At 39.6% G+C, this 20633-nt stretch overlaps 1 protein-coding gene across 2 annotated transcripts in view; it reads right to left on the reverse strand.

The window, feature by feature from the left end:
* Positions 1-20633, reverse strand: part of LOC122787442 (caspase-1-like) — a 356567-nt gene that overhangs the window by 108791 nt on the left and 227143 nt on the right. The gene's annotated exons all lie outside the window — the stretch shown is intronic.

Consider the following 20633-nt stretch of genomic DNA (forward strand, 5'->3'; position numbering starts at 1 on the left):
CAGCATCCACACTATTCACAATTACTGCAACATATATTAGTTTAGACATCGATAGCTGTCTTTACTGTTCACAACTACAACAGAGATATAGTCCAGGCATGAACAGCTGCAATTATCATTCACAACCACTGCAACTTAGATATATTCTAAACACAGACAGCTGTGCTTACTGTCCACAGTCACTACAACATACAGTTCAGCATGAACAGTTACCCTTTTTAGCTCACAATCTAGGACAGCTGCTCATGGTGTCACTACCACTTTTTCAATAGGGAGAAGAAACAGATACTCAAGTCAGATTCCATTAGAATGACAGTTTAGGTTTGATCCAAACATACCACATGGAACAACATTGTAATTGCAATTAAATAGCCCCTCTAATACAAACATCACCTCCTATGCCACTTCTCAGTGGTATTTATGTGCATAGTAAGTCCTAGAATGTTATTTGTATGCATGGTAAGTCCAGGAGAGCTATTTATGTGCATGTAAGTCCTGGATTGTGAACTCATGAATAGATTAGAATGTCAGTACATACAGGGCTGAGCCAGCTGACAAGACTATGTTGATTTTTACATGTTATCTTCCATCCGTTCATTCACATATACATCAGAGAACCAGGTGAAAAGTTCATCAGAAATAGAAGACTTGTTTGGTTCCAGCAGTACAAAAGCCCCATGTAGTTCAATGCTTCACTGACAGTAGACATTACAGTGTAAGCAGCTGTTTCATTTCTGACTGGTACTTTATGTGCAAAGCATATTTTAGCTACAGTAACAAGTGTTATACTCCATTTCAGATTATAAATCTCAGGTGGAACAGGCACCTGTGGAAACATGCTTTGCTGGGGGAAATGTAGAGCAGCTGCATTAACACTGGTCTTTTTGAAATCAAGGATGAACAACTCAAGCTGCAACTTCAATTCCAGCTCCATTGCAATTCTCAGAAAAACTCTGAGGAGCAGGTGATATGAATTTTGTTTCTTTCAGGTCTTCAGTGTAAATATGAATGGTGCATAATATACATAATACACAGTAGTGGAGTTCAGTTTCACATGTATAGTGTACCTCTGCTGATAGACAGTGCTTGAAGTGGGAAATATCCCAGCCATTAGACAGCAGTATTTGTAACTAGGTTAGTAAACAACATCCTATTTTTCCTATGTCACTTTATGTTTCAGAAGGAATGTCCATACTTCAAGGCCACATAGTCCACTCATTCATCCTGCAAAGATGGATCAGATTTCTTGTTGTCGTTCTCCTTGTGTTGTGTTCTTTTCATTATCTGATGCGCGCCTCTTTTTTTTTTTTTCATAACTTCTGCAGAGCTGGATTCTGTTTAACACTTACTCAAGACAGTGGTCATCCAAGGTGCAGCTGCTTCCCGCTTCAGCTGCTGACACATGAAATAGGAGGTTGCTTTCTTCTTGGCTTCACTGGCTGCATGACGGAGTGTGGTCATTTTCATTTTTTCCCCAAAAGTTACTTGAAAAGTGGAATGCCTGATCTCTGCAAACTGCATCCTTCTTTTTGAGAAAGCATCGGTACATTTTCCCATGTGTGTCTTTCTTGCAGTGACAGAAGTACACATTAATTAGTAGTTTAGCAACTGAGCTGTGGCACTGATTTGTAGTATTCCACAGCCAGGAAAACTGGAAGGAAGTAAGAATAAGCATAACATTCCTAATGTCTTATAACTTGAGGTAATGACAATTTGGATTATATCCTCAGCGTAGTGTGAACTAAGCAAATGTAAATAAACTCACTAGAGCCTTTGATCTTGTCTGTCACTCAATTCACTGAGTTCTCCCAGACTATCACACTGAAATAGGCATTAGTGATGACACACTGCCCTGCTTCAAAAACTACCTCTCTAATGGCCACTTCTCTGTTAATTTCAATACAACCTCTCCATCGGTCCCTCTGCAGAGGTCTATTCTGGCACTAGGCAAAAGCAGACTTCTATCACCAGGCCTCTAGAAATCCTTGATTGTCTTATTAGCACCATTGAAAATGTCACTTCATTCAAATACCTAGGGGATTTGGTTGGAGCCCTTCCTAAATTTCTACCTCCATCTGCACCATACACATAAAAATTCAACTCTCCTATTCTGGGCTAAGAGAATCTCACATTTTCTGTCTAGATCCTGTAGAAATTCCATAGATAAAGGTATCTTACTGGCTCAACTAGAATATTGTCTCCCACTAATTGCTGTAGATTCTAAAAGAAATGTATCCATTCAGTCCATATCAAATGCTATTTTTAGATTCATCGTTCTGTCCCGTAGAAATGAACACTACTGAAAACCAGTGAAAAAGCTAAATGGCCACCTGTGAAACAACGTGCTAACTTTTTACACTTATCAAGAATGACACCCTCGCTCCACTAGCTTCCAGACTATTTGGAGAGGCACCAACATACAATCTTACACATCTTAACCACTCATGTCTTTCCCTTCAAACTCTCCATACTAGGCTTCACAGCACAGACCATTTCTTCTCAGTTCTTGGTCCTTACCTGTGGGAATCTCTCCCTTCTTTTCTAAAAGATCATTCTTCTTACCTTATTTTCCATTCACAAATAAAAACATATTTCAGGAATGAAATTGCAACTACTTTATCTCTCTCTCTCTATAAAACGTAACCTGTTCATTCCTGTGTTCTGTGTGCATACCTTGCTTCAACCCTATTTTTGATTGTGATACTTTCAGCATGCCAACTCCATGTCCACTCTGCATGTAATGCATGTATATATTGTGTTTTTAAGTCACTCTATAAATAATGTCATTTATCTATTGCCTTTATACCCTCAAGCCAAGTATGATATTCACTTTGTATATATAATATATATAATATACATATATATATATATATATATATATATATATATATATATATACATACATATATATATATATATATATATATATATATATATATATATATACATATATATATATATATATATATATATATATATATATATATATATATATATATATATATATATATATATATATATATATATATATATATATATATTATCGCAACCACTTTTTTGCGCTAATACCGCTTCCTGGTGTGTCAATTTAACTATAAGTATATACAGAATCACATTGACAACATTAACTTTATTAAAAAGCATTGTTTAGGTAGGAAAGACGGTATGACATGTGAGGAATGACTGCTTGTTTCAAGCTATGCCATTTCCCCGACATCATGTCACTGGAGATACATTTCCCACAGCAGTTTTGTGTAACATGCATTCCATATCTCAAGCCGCGAGCCCCGCTTAATGTAACAGACTCACATGCTGACAGTTGTCCACTTGTCTACTACTTCTTGATAGCTACACAAAAAAAAAAAAAACAAACGAAAAGAAGCTGTCAAGCTTTGTTGTTGCAGCATACAGTTTCTAATAAAGGTGATGGCAGGCAATGCGGTGACAAGCCTTGATATCGTTTTATTCCTTACTGGTACCATTGTTAGTCAGCGCTGACATGCGAGTACATTCTGACGGCTTATCAGTGCATTAGCGATCAAGAAGCGGCGAGTGCAAATAAACAGCATAAGTACACCAAAACCATGATCTGCACCATTTTCCACGATACCCCTGCCTAAAACAACCTTTCAGTGTGAAGGAAAACACACTTTTTGACATAACGGCAGCATCACCATCTACATCTGCACACGGAGAAGTGAGCGGTCTTACCGCGAAAAAGTGGTTGTGATAATATGTAATATATATATATACACACACACGCCCACTAACACACGTGTATGTACATATTGCATTTTGTCATTCAGTCTGTATATAATGTCATGTATCTATTATGTTTTCAACTAGGCTGAGACTGAAATTTGTCCAGTGGGATCAGTGATTTATTCTGGTTGACAAATTCAAAATAAAATCTATAAAAATAAAAAATGCATGCCCACATATTGAGCATAAAATTATTAGGCATGAATGCTCCCATGATTGCCATTTAAATGCTCTAAATACAAAGCTATACTTACAGCATTTAAGAGTGTGTTAAATAAAAATGTATTTAATCATTTTTCTGAATACTGTCTAGAAGAAAATGAAGACCTGCTGCCTTTAAGACATTTTGCTTTATCAGTGTGCTACAGCACATATTAAAATGTACTTAGCAAAGATACTAGCTGATGTGGACAAATCTGTTTTAGATTAATAGTAGACAAACTGAAATAGCTAAGAACTGCTACTACAGTCTGTCAGAGAGTGAGAGAGAGACAAAGAGGATGATTTCTGTTAGAAAAATATGTATTAATGTGTGTATGCTTAATGCCAATTAATAACCAAGTATTTTAATACACTTTTCATTCTATTTTTCATGCACTGTATTATATGCAAATTGAGTTTCATATGAGACTGAAAAAGATGCTTTTTGAAAACTGCAGTATGCTTTCTGAAACTTGCAAGTTGCCCTCTGACCTAGTAACTGCTAGCACAGCAATATTCATGTTTATGCCTTTTGGAAATGTACTTGAGAAGCAGGTGCTTATCTGCTAGGTCAGGAACGAATGAATGAACTATACTATATTCTGTAAATGTGATAGTTTTAGACAATCAGCTCTGTTCGAAGGATGGGAACATGTGCAGCTGCAGTAACTTAGAGATAAAGTAGACAAAGGATTATTAGAGAAATGAACTGCTAGCATTGTGCTTGAATTAGCCATAGTACCTTGAATGGTAACATAACATGTATCTAACTGAGAGTAATCAAGGCCATGTTGTTTTCCTTAGGAAGTTTCATATAAAAATTGATAAATCAGCAGAAATTCATGGAAAAGATGGTCAGCAGATGATGATGAAAAAGGTGGTAATTTGTTACGTCAGCTTGGTAGGACATAACCAGTTTAAGAATGTATAAAAATGAAAGTATTTCCTGTTTCTGGTTAGACAAACTCTGTATTAGCACGTTTTTGTCTCCTTGCTGCAAGATTATAGTGCCTTAACCTGAACCTACCGTGTTTTGATCATTTTTAAAGTATATTTTTCCTTTGACAGTTTGGTCCTTCGGACCGGAATGTACCTCTCGCTCTAGGCCTAGGTCAGAATTGGGCCCGGTGGCATGCATCCGTATGGAGAAGAGGCCAAATTGGCTCTTCTGTTTTGAAAGACCTCCGACTGAATTGTCGTTCGAAAGAGGCCAGCCACTGTTTCTGATCTGGGATTGGAGGACGAGTCAACAATCTGGTGGATCAACTCACGGAGGGTCAGGTAAGGATGAATTACCTTATTTCTGTTTTAAGATCAGGGACTAATTACAGAACTGTTTTTTGTCAGGTAGATTTGCATGTGCAGATCAGGGACAGAAAAAGGGGTTACAGTTTTTGTCATAGATCAGGGAAACAGAATAGGTAGGCAGTTATTCTAGATAAACTGTGAAAAGGTATAGAACTGTGGTACCACGTGATAAAAAGGGTTACATAACAATTTACAGCTTAGCTAAGGCAACAATGGGAAATCAGTGTACAAAAAGTTCCCGAGACCCGCCCCTAACTGAAGACGCGAAGTATATGCAATTATAGCGTGCCGACAATGTTAAGTATTACACAAAATGGGTTGATAAGTATAAATTCGATGGTAATTTAGATAAACTTGCACTTATGAAACTTGTTAGGCAACTAAAAACAGACGCGAAAGGTCAACTAAAAAAGCAATGACAATTAGGAGTCCCTCAGGCGCATAGGTGGCTTGAGGAAGCAAATCGCAGGGAACAGGGAATAAAGAATTCAAAAACAATGTTCTTAGTCAAAGAAGATAATAACTTGGTAATAGTTACGGCCCCTCCTTCACCCCCCCGCTTCCTTTACCAGAATATGAAGCGAGTGGACAAGCTGATCCACCTCCGCTATATCCAGCTGTTTCTACAGCATCAAAACCTTTTGTCAGGGATCCTATCGAGACAAGGTCTCGAACACGCGACTTGAGGAGGGAGATTGAATTATGTGAAATAAATAGAAAATCACAGGCTATGAGTGAAGAAGAGATATGCCCACTCATGGAAGTACCAAATCCTCAGGCAGGACAGGATCTGACTCTTTTAGTTTATAGACCGTGGACACCGGAAGATATCCGGAAAGCCACGGAGGGAATTCCCCACCTGAAAGTGAATTTTCGAAAATTTTTAGAAGACTTACAGGGTATGAGATTAAGTTACCATTTGAATGGAGAAGAAGTAGAAAAAGTAGTTAGACAAATTGTAGGTCCAGATTGGCACATGATCAGTGGCGACTGGAATCCTCGTGATGCACAACTTAGACCACTCCCACATACTAATGCAGAACTGGATGGCAGACTAAAAGGTCTGACAGACCGAATCTCTGACAAGTGGAAGCCTAGGGCTGACTGGACTTGCATTAATCAGTGTATCCAACAGGAAGGTGAAACAGTTGATAGATATTATGCTAGACTGTTAGAATGTTTTAATAACCGCTGCGGAATGCAGATACCAGAAAACCAGACACAAGACTCCTCATATGAACAACAGTTAAAGAATGCATTCTTGAAGGGTAGTATAACTCCCATTAGCAGCTTTATTACAAAGCACATGGTAGATCATCGTACAAGTAGACTACAGCCATTACTTGAATATGCTAGACATGCAGAGAGACATTTTAATAGTAAAAAGAAAAAGAAAACTCTAGTATTTTCGGCAGAAGATGGGTCAGAAGTATTTGTAGTACAAACTGGGAGAAAGGGTAAGAAAAATGCCCAGGGAAATAAACAATCTGACAAGCGATCAGAAGATTTTGAGGAAAGAAAGAAAAAAGCTGAATGTTTTAAGTGCTGGAAAAAAGGACATTTAGCAAGGGATTGCAGGCTAAATAAGAAGGTGACTACAGAAAATAAGGAAGATGAGGAATGACTATATGATAGTCAGGAATCACTGAATGAAAATAAGCAGGAAAAGACAAGTGCAAATGTGATAGCAAGGGTAGAGGATGTGATAGAAGGGGTAGAGGATGTACATGAATTTTCAGACATTGAAGAAAATGAAATTTTGGACTTAGCTTTATTGAGCTTAGAGCTATACTTAGCAGATACAAAACCGGAAGTGACGCTTCTGGTAGAGGGGAGGGAAGTCAAATTTTTGTGTGATTCAGGGGTCTCACGGACCCTGATACACCCTTCCAAATTACCGGAATATTCAGAATCACCAGATTATATACTAGTGAAGGCAGCTAATGGACAGCTGTATCGGGAGCCACTCTCCCATGACATAGCAATAACAGACCCCGTTTCAGGGATGACCCAGAGAAGTAAAATTGTGGTTTCTGCAAAATGCCCAGTAAACCTTTTGGGTAGAGACTTAATGCAGATATTTGGCATAGCCGTAGTTCCAACCATGCAGGGTATGGAAGCACAGCGACAAATGGATACTTTTGTGGTGCGACCGGAGGGTGAGACATATTATTGGTACAGCCAGGACTTAGTAACGACTGGTCCAGGGGCAGTAACCGAAGAACTGATGAACTACCATCAGTAAGTCCCCCTCCCTCGACACTGACAAACAGCATTTGTTGCATTGTACTCTATATTACTGTAATAGACCAGGACCTGATAAAGATTATGAACAGGAATTGTTTCAGAACCATGCGAACAGACTAGTGCTACGAAATTTGTACTGGGATGCAGAAGGAAACAGTGTAGTAAGCTGTTCATTACCCCAGGAATTTTTAGCACTTTACAAATCTAATCGATTGCCACATGTTAGCTTAACTAAGAATAGAAATTTGAAATGGGCAGACTTAGGTGAAAAAGTCACTAGGTGGGAAAAGCAGACAGAATTAGAGCTCTCCGAACAAGGAGTACAGAAACAGAAACTGAATTGGATTACACAGACACACCCATCTGTGCACTCACAGGCTAGTGAGAATAGCTGAGTATTACTCTTATTAGAAGAAGAGGAAAAAGCCTTGCAAAGCATACCAGACATTCTCTGGTCAACAGGGAAATCAGATGTAGGACTTATACGAACAGCAGGACCAGTTACTATTACGCCAAAGTCAGCATTTAGACCCCAGAAAAGACAGTATCCCTTGAGAAAGGATGCAGAGATGGGAATCAAACCTATAATAGCAGCCTTACTTAAGGAAGGAGTCTTAATAGAATCTCCTGATTCACCATGTAATACACCCTTATTTCCTGTCAGGAAAGCAAACGGGGAATGGCGTATGGTCCAAGATTTACAAGCAGTAAATAATGCAGTTATACCCAGGGCACCGATGGTGCCAGACCCACACACCTTACTGAATGATTTAAAGCTTGAGCAAAAATATTTTTCTGTGGTAGATATTAGTAATGCATTTTTCTCTATACCGATACACCCTAACAGCCAATATTGGTTTGCATTTACATTTCAGGGAAAGCGGTATACATATACAAGATTACCACAGGGATATTGTGAAAGTCCAACAATATTTCACAAGAAATGGCAAGCAACCTGGCAGGATTTATCCCACCGAGAGGTAGTCAGATTTTACTTTATGTAGACGACATTCTGCTGGCAGCCCCACCCAGCAAGAATGCAAAGAGGACACGATAGCATTATTACAGTTTTTAGCTACTCAAGGTCACAAAGTAAACAAGGACAAGCTACAACTTTGGAGAAAACAAGTTAAGTACTTGGGATATGTAATATCCAAGGAAGGTAGAATATTAGACGAAGATAGAAAAACAGCAATATTACAGGCACCTAGACCAACTACCAAGAAGGAAATGATGTCCTTCCTAAGAACTACTAATTTTTGTCGAAGCTGGATACCAAATTATGCTTTGGAATCTGCTCCGCTGGCTGATTTAATATTCAAAAAGCCGATGGCAGCACAGGATTTATTACAATGGACACCAGAAGCAGAAGCAGCTTTCTGCAAGCTGAAACAACTTATAGCATCATCCTTAGTTTTAGGATTACCAAACTATCATAAGCAATTTATTCAAACTGTAGACTGTAAGCAGGGTTATATGACATCAGTACTGACACAGCAACATGGGGACAAGCAACGCCCCATAGCTTACTACTTATTACAGTTAGACCCAGTGGCGTGGTCCCTGCCCCACTGTGTACAAGCAGTAGTTGCAGCTGCAATGGCAGTGCAGGCTTTGGCCTCAGTAGTGTTATTCCACCCTCTGACATTGAGAGTGCCTCATGCAGTCGCAATTATTTTATTGTAAGAAAAAGTAGCATATCTTTCTCCTGCTAGACATCTTTCCTGTATGACTATACTGTTGAGCCAACCTCATATGACAATTGAACGATGCATAACTTTGAATCCGTCAACCTTGCTCCCAACCCCTGCGGATGGAAAACCACACTGCTGCCTGCAGGAGATTGAGCAAAAGACGTTACCTAGACAAGACCTTATGGATGTTCCCTTGGATGATGCCGAGGTGACATACTATGTGGACGGCTCATGCAGGAGGGGTCCTACAGGACAGATCCTAGTGGGGTATGCAGTCGTTTCTGATACTGAAACTTTAGAAGCAAAATCTTTACCACACAATTTATCTGCACAAGCAGCAGAGTTGATTGCCTTGACAAGGGCATGTACCTTAGCAAAAGGTAAGAAAGTGAACATTTATACTGACAGTCAGTATGCTTTTTCTACTGTACATGTTTTTGCGCAGCAGTGGAAAAATAGAGGAATGATAACATCTACTGGTAAACCAATCAATCATGCGCAATTTATTTTAGATCTATTAGATTCTATTCAGTTACCTCAAAAAGTAGCTATTTGCAAATGCGTAGCTCATACCAAGCAACAGGGTAGGATTTCAAAAGGTAATGCACGGGCTGATACAGCTGCAAAGCAAGCAGCTTCAGCCTCAGAAGCTTTTCTTTTGAGTGAGGAATTACAACCCTCTGAGACTTTAGATTTAGAAATGTTAAAAACAATGCAGGCACTTACTACAAAACAGAAGTGGATAAAACGAGGAGCGATCCTTGAAAAGGGACTGTACATCTCCAAGGAAAAGAAACCAATTTTGCCATCTAATTTGTTTAGATATGCAGCTTTGTTGAGCCATGGGCAGAGCCATGTCTCAACAGGGGGGGTGGTACAGTTAGTGAATCGAGTGTTTACAACCTATGGATTTACAAATTACACAAAAAATTTCTGTGCAGCATGCCATGTTTGTAACAAGCATCACACACAAGGGGCATTGAAGCCTAAGCAAGGGAGTTTCCCTACACCACCGTATCCGTTCCATACTATTTGTATGGATTTCATAGAATTGAATAAATGTGAGAATAAAAAGTATTGCCTTATCATTATAGATATGTTTTCCAAATGGGTAGAAGCTTTTCCAACTAAAAATACAGATGCAGCCACTGTTGCAAAGGTCCTTGTTAAAGAAATTATACCCAGATTTGGCATACCGGAAAAGATTTATAGTGATAACGGTACACATTTCGTGAACCAAACAGTACAGCAACTTAGTCATTATTTTGGGATATCATTAAAAAATCACTGCGCTTACCACCCCCAATCTGCAGGGTTAGTAGAGAGACACAATGGGGTGTTGAAGAACAAGCTTAGGAAGTTAATGACCGAGACACAGAAGAACTGGGTGCACTGTTTGCCTTTAGCACTGTTGAGCATGATAACTGTTCCAAATGCAAAGGGATTAACTCCTTTTGAAACTTTGTTTGGGAGGGCATATTATACACCTCAGTGGAAACCTCTCATGTCTGCAGAGCAGGAGGCTGACAGTTCACTTGCAGGGTATATGAGGCGATTTTTGAACAACAAACTTTTGCAGTTAAATTCTGTTTCAGATAAAGAACAACTGAAATCGGAAGCACCAGTAGCCCCAGGCACCTGGGTCTGGGTGAAGATTGTGAAGCGAAAGAATTAGAGTTCTCCGAAGTGGGAAGGACCATACCAGGTACTACTGTCAACACCCACTGCAGTCAAGATCGCAGAGCGAGCTTCCTGGATTCATTTGATGCACTGTAAACTGGTTAAGAACTTTGAATTGGACAAAAACTTTGTTACCGTTGTACAACGAGAACATAATGGCCAGGTACAGAGTGAATAAAGACATTGAGCAACCTCAGAAAACTTGTATGATCATTTTAATAGCTATGCTAATCACACTGTTCTTTTTGATGTGGCCACTCCTTTTTCCTGCCACAAAAGTTGAACTGATTAGACGTAATGAACCAAACATAGACTGGCACCCGAATTTTAACACTTATCAGTCAATTACACATGTGTACGCTGAGACTTTTAACGTTTCGAACTGCTGGGTCTGTACGGCCATACAAACAGCATATGGGGGTTTAATGATGACTGCTATCCCCCTAGGGGTCAATGAGACCTGGGAAAATCTGGTTTTTGACACAGTTGCTATTAAAGCACATGATAAAGTAGCACTGTATTTGCCTGTGACACAAAAAGGAATTGTATGTTTTTACAAAAATGACACCATCCAAGTGGGATAGAGTAAGTGTAATGTTACAGTACAGTATAAATGTTATAGAAAACCAAACGATTTGAGTGGATCTTGTAGTACAGATTATGACTCATTTTTGAAATCTATGCAAAAGACTCTTGATCAGGTACAACGCAATCCTGTACTTTTTAAACAGTTATCTGTAATAGATAGGAAAATATTTCATGCAGGGCAGTAATTTCGTAACAAAGTAACAACTAAAGTAGAGGACTGTTATTTTGTGTGTGGTAAAAAAGCATATAAATGGTTACCTGAGAATTGGTCTGGCAGTTGTTTTTTGGGGTACCTGGTTCCGGCCATCCGACACACTACAGTTTTGCCTCAGGGAAACATTCGAAATACCCGAGACGTGACCAAAAAAACTGTTAAGAAACCTGAGAATCCAGTGGGACGGATCGAAGCGGGCTGGAAATACCATCGTGATGTGGGAACCAAACTTGCGCACATGGACTTGAGTGATGCTGTCATATCCTGGGCAGGTATATTACCTGCATATGGTGCAGTTAAATCGATATGGGAGCTGCAAAAACTGTCGAAACTTCTCAAAGTAATGAGTAATGCGACTTTTTCGGCTCTTGAACTGATAACTGATGAACTGAATGCCATGAGAACTGTAGTACTCCAAAACCGAATGGCTCTTGACTTCACCCTAGCGGGCGAGGGGTGGGACGTGCGCTTTAATCAAAGAAGAATGTTGTGCATTTATTCCTGACCATCAGCATGAAATTACGATCATCTCGAGGTGATTCAGCAAGTGTTGGCCATGACCAAGCCAGGCCCAAACCCTCTGACAGACTTTTTCCAGAGTGTATTTGGGGGGTGGGGTTCCATCTTTATGAACATATTGATTGCCATTGGGGTAGGATTACTCCTAATAGGAGTTTGTGTTTGTTGTGGAATCCCCTGCATGAAGAAATTAATCAAAGAATTCATAGATATATCAGTATCTGAGACTATGTATCAAAGTACTGAATTTGAAGAGCTGCTAGAATGTGAAACACTTTCATAAAAGTTTAAACTGAATGACTTTCTTAACTGCAAATCCTGAGTGGAAGAGGTTAGGAAAAGAAGCAAACTGTTTATTCTTTTTTGAAAATAGAATTAAAAAGTATTAACAGGAGGGAAATGTTAGAAAAATATGTATTAATGTGTGTATGCTTAATGCCAATTAATAACCAAGTATTTTAATACGCTTTTCATTCTATTTTTCATGCACTGTATTATATACAAATTGAGTTTCATATGAGACTGAAAAAGATGCTTTTTGAAAACTGCAGTATGCTTTCTGAAACTTGCAAGTTGCCCTCTGACCTAGTAACTGCTAGCACAGCAATATTCATGTTTATGCCTTTTGGAAATGTACTTGAGAAGCAGGTGCTTATCTGCTATGCAGGAACGAATGAATGAACAATACTATATTCTGTAAATGTGATAGTTTTAGACAATCAGCTCTGTTCGAAGGATGGGAACATGTGCAGCTGCAGTAACTTAGAGATAAAGTAGACAAAGGATTATTAGAGAAATGAACTGCTAGCATTGTGCTTGAATTAGCCATAGTACCTTGAATGGTAACATAACATGTATCTAACTGGGAGTGATCAAGGCCATGTTGTTTTCCTCAGGAAGTTTCACATAAAAATTGATAAATCAGCAGAAATTCATGGGAAAGATGGTCAGCAGATGATGATGAAAAAGGTGGTAATCTGTTACGTCAGCTTGGTAGGACATGACCAGTTTAAGAATGTATAAAAATGAAAGTATTTCCTGTTTCTGGTTAGACAAACTCTGTATTAGCACATTTTTGTCTCCTTGCTGCAAGATTAAAGTGCCTTAACCTGAACCTACCGTGTTTTGATCATTTTTAAAGTATATTTTTCCTTTGACAATTTCTGACTTAATAGTCTAGCTAGATGTTAGGTAGGTCTATAACTGGTCTACTACAGGTGGTCTCATGTTATTAACTTATGATACACTTGCTAGGTGCCAGTTGCTGAAAAAAGCAAGTGCAGTAACTTCCAACAGCTTGATTTCCTGTTTCTACATAGCCCTCCCAATACCTGAGCCTATAAACTACATATCACTACCAGAACCTAAACGTAAAACTCACACACAGTTCTCAACCTGACTCCTGTGTTCTCTAAACATTCAATACCCCCTCCCCAAATCCACAGCTGGATCATGGTCAAACAGGGCCTTAGGCAGTATAATGGATCACCCCCCCATGCAGGCCCCGCCTTCTCACAGCAGTCCCCCACACAGCCTCCCCAGCCCACAGCATACCCCCAAAAACCACTTCCTGCCCCAGCCCCCCCAACTCTACAGAAATCCCCCAATCACTCTTCCTGCTCCAGCCCCCCACCACTCCACAGCCATTCCAGTGCCCAATTACTTGGCTATTTCTTCCAAGTTACCATAAACACCGTTCAAACTTGTCAGTGTGTGTACTATTTTCTACTTCACTTTAACAACGATTACTAATATTTGGATTTAATTTAAAACTTTTACTTCAAATTTTATAGCAAACACTGAAAACATTTTGCTAAACAAAGCAATACAGTTTTACATTGAAAACAGACTTAGCATGAGCGGTAAACTTTTCTGTCCAGAAACTCACATTCATTTAAACTACATTGAAACCTGAATTCATAGTTTCATAGATAGGTACTAGGCTATCGTCCCTGGGGCCTATACAAGCCCAGTCAAAAAGGTACCCTGGCTTTTGCCACCCAAGAAAATTATTTTCCTGTCCCACTGTCGAGCAGAGCCACAGAAGTGATCCTCGGGGTGAATTTCCCATTTCCCATCCAATCATCAAGATTTTTCTTGAAGAGTGCTAATGAGGAGCTTTGTTTGATATAGATAGGTAGTTTATTCCAGAGTATGGGAAGTCTCTGGGACAGGAATCTATCCCTCCGGCATTTTCTGTTTATTGTGGTGACAAGTTTTAGGTCCCTAGAGCATGTAGCATGGAGGGATTGGGATTTCTTTAAGTGAAACTAACAGCTCTGGGTTTGCCAAAGCTTTGTATGTTAGGCAGAGGTCACCTCTGAGTAGGCGATATGCGACGGAGTAAAGCTGGAGTTTTTTGAGACGGTCTGCGTAGAGCATCTGATTGAGGCCGGTAATCCTCTTTGTGAGGTATTTCTGTGGTTTTTCAAGTTGTTGTGGATGCCTTGTGAGGTACATACCAAAAGGGGCATTGTACTCTATAATGGGTCTAATGAGTGACGAGTAGAGGGGAACAATGACCTCTTTTTTTTCTGGATGAGAAACCTTTTGTGATGAAGTGTGTCACATAGAAGGATTTTCTGACTATTGTGGTGATGTGATTATCAAAGGACAGACAACTGTCCACCTGTGTCCCAAGGTCTCTTATCACACTTTCGGTGTTAAGTATACTACTGCCTATGTTGAAGTTCATGGGTACAGAGTTTTTACCAAAGGGGATGACAATGCACTTTTTTGGCATTGAGCTTGAGGTCATGGCTTTCACACCAGGCATCTGTCTCAGTGCGGCCCTTTTGTAATATGTCCACATCGTTAGGAGTTTAGATTATGGCTCCTAGTTTGCAGTCATCTACGAACTTCGTTAGCCGAAGACCTTCTGTGTTAGCCTGTACTTCAGAGAAGTAGATACCAAACAGGAGAGGACCCAGGACTGAACCCTGTGGTACTCCACTTGTTACTGGTCTAAAGTCAGATTTGGAGTCTGCTTCTTTCACAGTGTGGGTTCTGTCAGTGAGCCAGTTGGCAACCCATCTTGTGACATAGGGATTTATACCTAGTTTAGTGAGTTTATCTATAATTCCAGAGTGGGGGGTGGTGTCAAAAGCCTTGGCAAGATCTAGATAGGCTGTGTGAATCACCTTACTCTCATCTACGGCTTTGGTGACTGCTTCAAAGAAGTCTATCACGTTTAGGAGACATGATCTGCCTTTTACAAACCCAAACTGGGTGGGGTCCAGAGTTTGAAGATTACCAACGTCTTTGTTTATAAGTTCCATGATCACACATTCCATGGCCTTGCAGACCAGGCTCGTCAGGCTAATGGGGCGGTAGTTCCCGGGGTCCATCGTGGCTCCCCCTTTGTGCAGTGGGATAACCGTCGTGGTGTGCCATTCAGTGGGCACAAAGCCTGAGGTGAGGCTATGATTGAACATGGTACTTAGGTGGGGTGCCAGTTCATTCTGTAGTTCATGTAGAATACAGCCTGGGATATTGTCTGGTCCCATAGATGCTGTGTTCATGGCTTTGGAGAGTGTTTTTGTACCTGTGCAGCCATGATTACAGGAACTTTGCATTCTTCCGGTATAGAGATGGGCCCTCTAGGGGGAGAGAGGTGGGTAAAGTTAGCACTGAACCTATCTGCCAGGATGTTGGCAATATCAATTGGTTCTGTATATTTAGCGCCATTGTGTTGTAACTCAGAGCAGATCTGAGTGTTGCCATTGAGATCCTTGACACAGCTATAGAATGCTTTGTGGCTGTCTTTAGAGTCAGTGGCAATTTTGTTTTCATAACTAGCTTTGGAAGATTTTATGAGGGATCTCAGCTTCTTACTGAGGCTGACCATGGAGTTCCTCCAGTCATGGGATTTTACTCTTTTTTGCACCAGTTTCTTTCTTCTGTTGCAGAGTTTGTTTATGGCAGAGGACCACCAGATTGGCTTCCTTTTTTTGGAGGATAGCATCTTCTGTTAAGGATAGCACGATCCATGCACTCGTGTAAGTGCTTATAAAGTGAATATGTGTATGATTCAGCAGTCGTACCTCTATTGTCCAACCAATGAAACTCTAAAAGAATAACGGAAACAAAAGCCAAACAGGAAAAATGTAAATGAAAGCAAATACGTTCCACACGGCAAAGTAGAAAACACAAATTCCTTTATTCCAGTGCAGGGGTAAGCGTTTTCACAGATACAATCTGCTTCATCAAACCAAAGCACTTACCCCTGCACTGGAATAAAGGTATTTGTGTTTTCTACTTTGCCATGTGGAACCTATTTGCTTTCGCATGTCTATTGTTTGTCTGCATGGGTGTCATGAAGTTTGCCACTTCTCTCTTAAGAAGTGTGAAGTTGGCTTTGGAGAAGTTTTTTATGGTGGTTTCTCTAATGGGGGGTGGGGGAAGGATGTGGATGTCTAGGGTGATTAGCTTGTGGTTGGATCTGACCAACGAGGAATTGACCTCTGGTGTGGAACACTGGCCGCCCATGTTGGCAATGACCAGGTCTAGGATATTGCTGCCCCTGGTGGGGGTGTGAATAAGTTGATCCAAGGAATTGGAATTTATGAATTCCAGAAAATGTTGAGCAAAAAAGTTGGTGCATGGGTAGTTTTCCCAGTTAATGGTGGGGTAGTTCAAATCTCCCATTATTAGGGTGTTGGGTTGTACCCTAATATTTTCCAGTGCATCAAGAAATGAGGCGTGGGAATCCTGGGGCATGGTGGGGGGTCTGTAGCAAGCTACAATTTGGATTGTGGTCTTGTCCAGTTAGTTGCATTTAGACAATCTCTGATCCATTATGCTGTGCAACTAGCCTCGAGGTGTGGATATCCTAAATGAATATGGACACGCCTCTGCCTTTAGTGCTTCGGTCCGGGTTAGGTGGCTGAAAGGTGTGGTATGAATTATAGCTTGGTAATGCAGGGGTTCTCTCTGGAGCTTTGAACCAGGTCTCTGTCACTGCACAGATGTCAATGTCCTCCATTTTAAGGAGTGCCTCGAGTGAGTGCATTTTGAGGTTTAGACTTCTAGCATTGAGTAGCATTACCCTCAGATTTTGCTTGCACCTGTTTTGGTGGTGAATTTGTCATTTGAACCTTGCCTAAAAAAAGGCCCTACATATATTTGTTCTGCTTGCTTCTGAGTGATTCAGCCACAAAATATAAGACCCAAAAAATATATGAATGTAAGGCTAGGCTTCTTAAGATCCTCATAGATTAATAGCCATGGAAGTGCCTATGAACCTGTGAACCTATTAATCCTGAAAAATCATAATCTAAAGTAAGTAACATTTCATTTTCATATCCCCAGTCCACAATTCTGGTAACAGTAGATATGTCAGTTGACCTACTCAAAGTGAAATAATTGTTTGAGCATTTCACTTTATACTATCAGCTGACTGCCCCAAGTAAACACAATAATTAAACTCCCATACAGTCACATTAATAAAGAAAATATATGCAAAAACAAACAGGTTCATTCTAGCAGTTAACATAAAGCTCAAAAATCAAATCACTATAGAAAAAATGAATAGCTTATAGTCCTAAAGTATATTTTGCTATATTAAGATAATCTTAACTTACCATGGCCTGCAACTTGCTCAATTTACCCTGTATTGTACATTGAAAACAGTCACTATCACAGTCATTATGTTGTGAATATCACTGTGTTGTATGTTCCTTGCCTTCACTTTTAGATCTGCAGTCTTGACAAAAACATTTATTCAGTATATTTGCAGATCTTTCTCCTGCATCTACATTTTGTCCACCACCGCCTCCACTGTTGACAATGAAAACTTTTTTTCAGGTAGATAATGCCACTTTCTAAGTATCGTGCATTATTTTAACAGTGGTAATGACTCAATATCTAAATTTCTCCTATGGACCAATTGCTGCCATTCATCATAGGTATTAAGGTTCTGTTTCCCTCAAAGATATCCAGTTTTATCTCCACCTTGCTGGCTGTAATCTTTCTGCAGATATTGAACAGTTTGATTTGCCTCCAAAAAAGTGCTTATATTTCTGAGACTTAAAGAAAGCAGGGTATGTCAACATAAATCTTAATGGTCTTTGTTAGCACATCTGTAGTGCCAGAAGGAAAGCATATGTGCCTGGTTACCAGTCCTGGTCAACAAACACCCTGTCTTCATATGATAACTGTCGGCACTATTTTACAATAAAGATAGCACATGCTCCTTTTGATAAAATGACTCAAAATGGTTTAATATCAGGTGTAGAGGTCTGTCATTGCTAATTGACATTGGTCATACAGTCCAAGTACACTCATGCCACACGCAGTTTCTGTTCTTCCTTCCCAGATCACAAGGTAATCTTCTTTTTAATAAAAGTGAAAGTTGTCCCCTTATACATGCATCAAGATGTCATTAAAAATATGATTCTACATTGTACATAAATCCTAGTGGTCTAACAGCCCCTTGACCAAGTACAGTCTCGCTTTGACTACTTGGACCAAGAACTTCAGCTCTGCATTTTCTTCTACAATAGCCTGCAGGACTAATGTCAAAGATCTCACTGAAAACTACTTCATCCTCTGTAACCACTTATTGTTTCTGTTTGCATTTTCCTGAAGGGATGAGCTCATCCTTTGTAATTCATTTTAAATTTGGAGAGAAACTATCTGCCCCATTTTTCATCTTGATTTTCTGATACAGCTTCTGCAGAAGTGGCCTAGGCCACTGCTGAATCACTTTTCATCCTCATGGTTGGGTTCAAAACTACTGTTTCCTCAGTACAGCTGCCTTTTTCTGATTTGGCATAACAAATGGTTGGATTTCACTATTACACAAAGAAGGTAAACATTTTTTTAAAATGACTGAGAAACAAATTATTTTCACTGATTATCTGGTACCATTGTTGAAATCATCCCAATACAATGCTCTACTGCATGAATTACAGGAGACAAGTTGGGCGCTTCCTATTGTCATACATGTCATATTGCTGCTGAGACCTGTTCAATAAAGATTTCTTGAATAACAAAAGTACACCTTTGGACACCATCCTCCCCATTATATTATCTACTTACAGAAAAATATGTGCACTAAACCTCATTATCAATTCAAACATTGTTTGTAAAATATGTGTTGCATAAATTTTCTTGATACTTGGTAATTCAGTCATCAGAGTCCTCTGTGTGTGTGTGTGTGTGTGTGTGTGTGTGTGTATATAAATATTTATTTATATATATATATATATATATATATATATATATATATATATATATATATATATATATACACACACACACATTCCTTTAACTTAAAAAAATTAAAAGGAAATCCATGACATGTTGTCCCTGTCCAGTTTAATGCAATTCTTATATAACCACTGTCCCACAGTGTCATATTTTTCTTCTGTGCCTGCGTGTCTGGCACATGCAATGAACATGAATAAGCAACCATTCAATGATCCTATGGTGGCACCTTTTTTGTACAGGCTATTGCTGCAGGCAGCAACTACAACACTGTAGGATCTAGTGTTTGGGGTAGGAATGTGTGTAATCAGTAACGTAGTATCTGTGTAACAAAACTGTGGCTTTGGACTACAGCACATATTCCTACCATGTCTGATGTTTCTCATGGGGATCTGTGTGAAATCTGCTCTGTGATGGCCATACTAAGTATCTTCTAATAACAACCATGAAGATACTCCTGGTTAGTGGTATTCTACAGCCGCTTCTGTCATTTGAAACTTCAACATTCTCACTGCTTGGCTGTCTGACTCTTTAGCTATACAGAAGCAGGCATTTCTGCATGACACATCTGTATAAAGGCTCTATCAAGCCTTTATAGGAGCAGCAGATGCTGTCACATCACAAGTGACTGCCCGGCTGCCTTTACCAATCAACCACCCTCCTATATACAGTCTCCATGGCAATGTGGTTCTACTTCTTTCCAGTGAAATACCTTTCCCTGACATCTCGGCATGATGGATGATCTTTATGTTCACCATTAGATGCTGTTCTATGTCTCTTTGTCTGAGAGTGCCCAGTATTGCCTGTGTCCACTGTCCCAGTCCATAAACAGCTCACTCACTTAGCGATGTTACTGTTGGTTTCACATATTTCTACTATATGCAGCCTTTGTTAAACCCTTCCTATGTGTATTGATAGTAATGTACATGTAACAGTGCTGGATGACATCTGCCAAACACAAAGTTGTGCACATAAATGACAAAATTAATCAGATTCATTCCATCACATGTACACTCAGACACACACACACACACACACACACACACACACACACACACACACACACACACACACACACACACACACACTTTCTAACATGCACAAACACCATTGATACACTTGTACTCCAGCATGCACACATGGCAAAACAAATACATTTTGTTTACTGTGCTCATGTTAAGCCTTTTCAGTGATACCATCTACTTGCATTT

This window comes from Protopterus annectens, chromosome 13.part0, assembly GCF_019279795.1.
Source record: "Protopterus annectens isolate FY-2018-M chromosome 13.part0, PAN1.0, whole genome shotgun sequence".
NCBI lineage: Eukaryota > Metazoa > Chordata > Ceratodontiformes > Protopteridae > Protopterus > Protopterus annectens.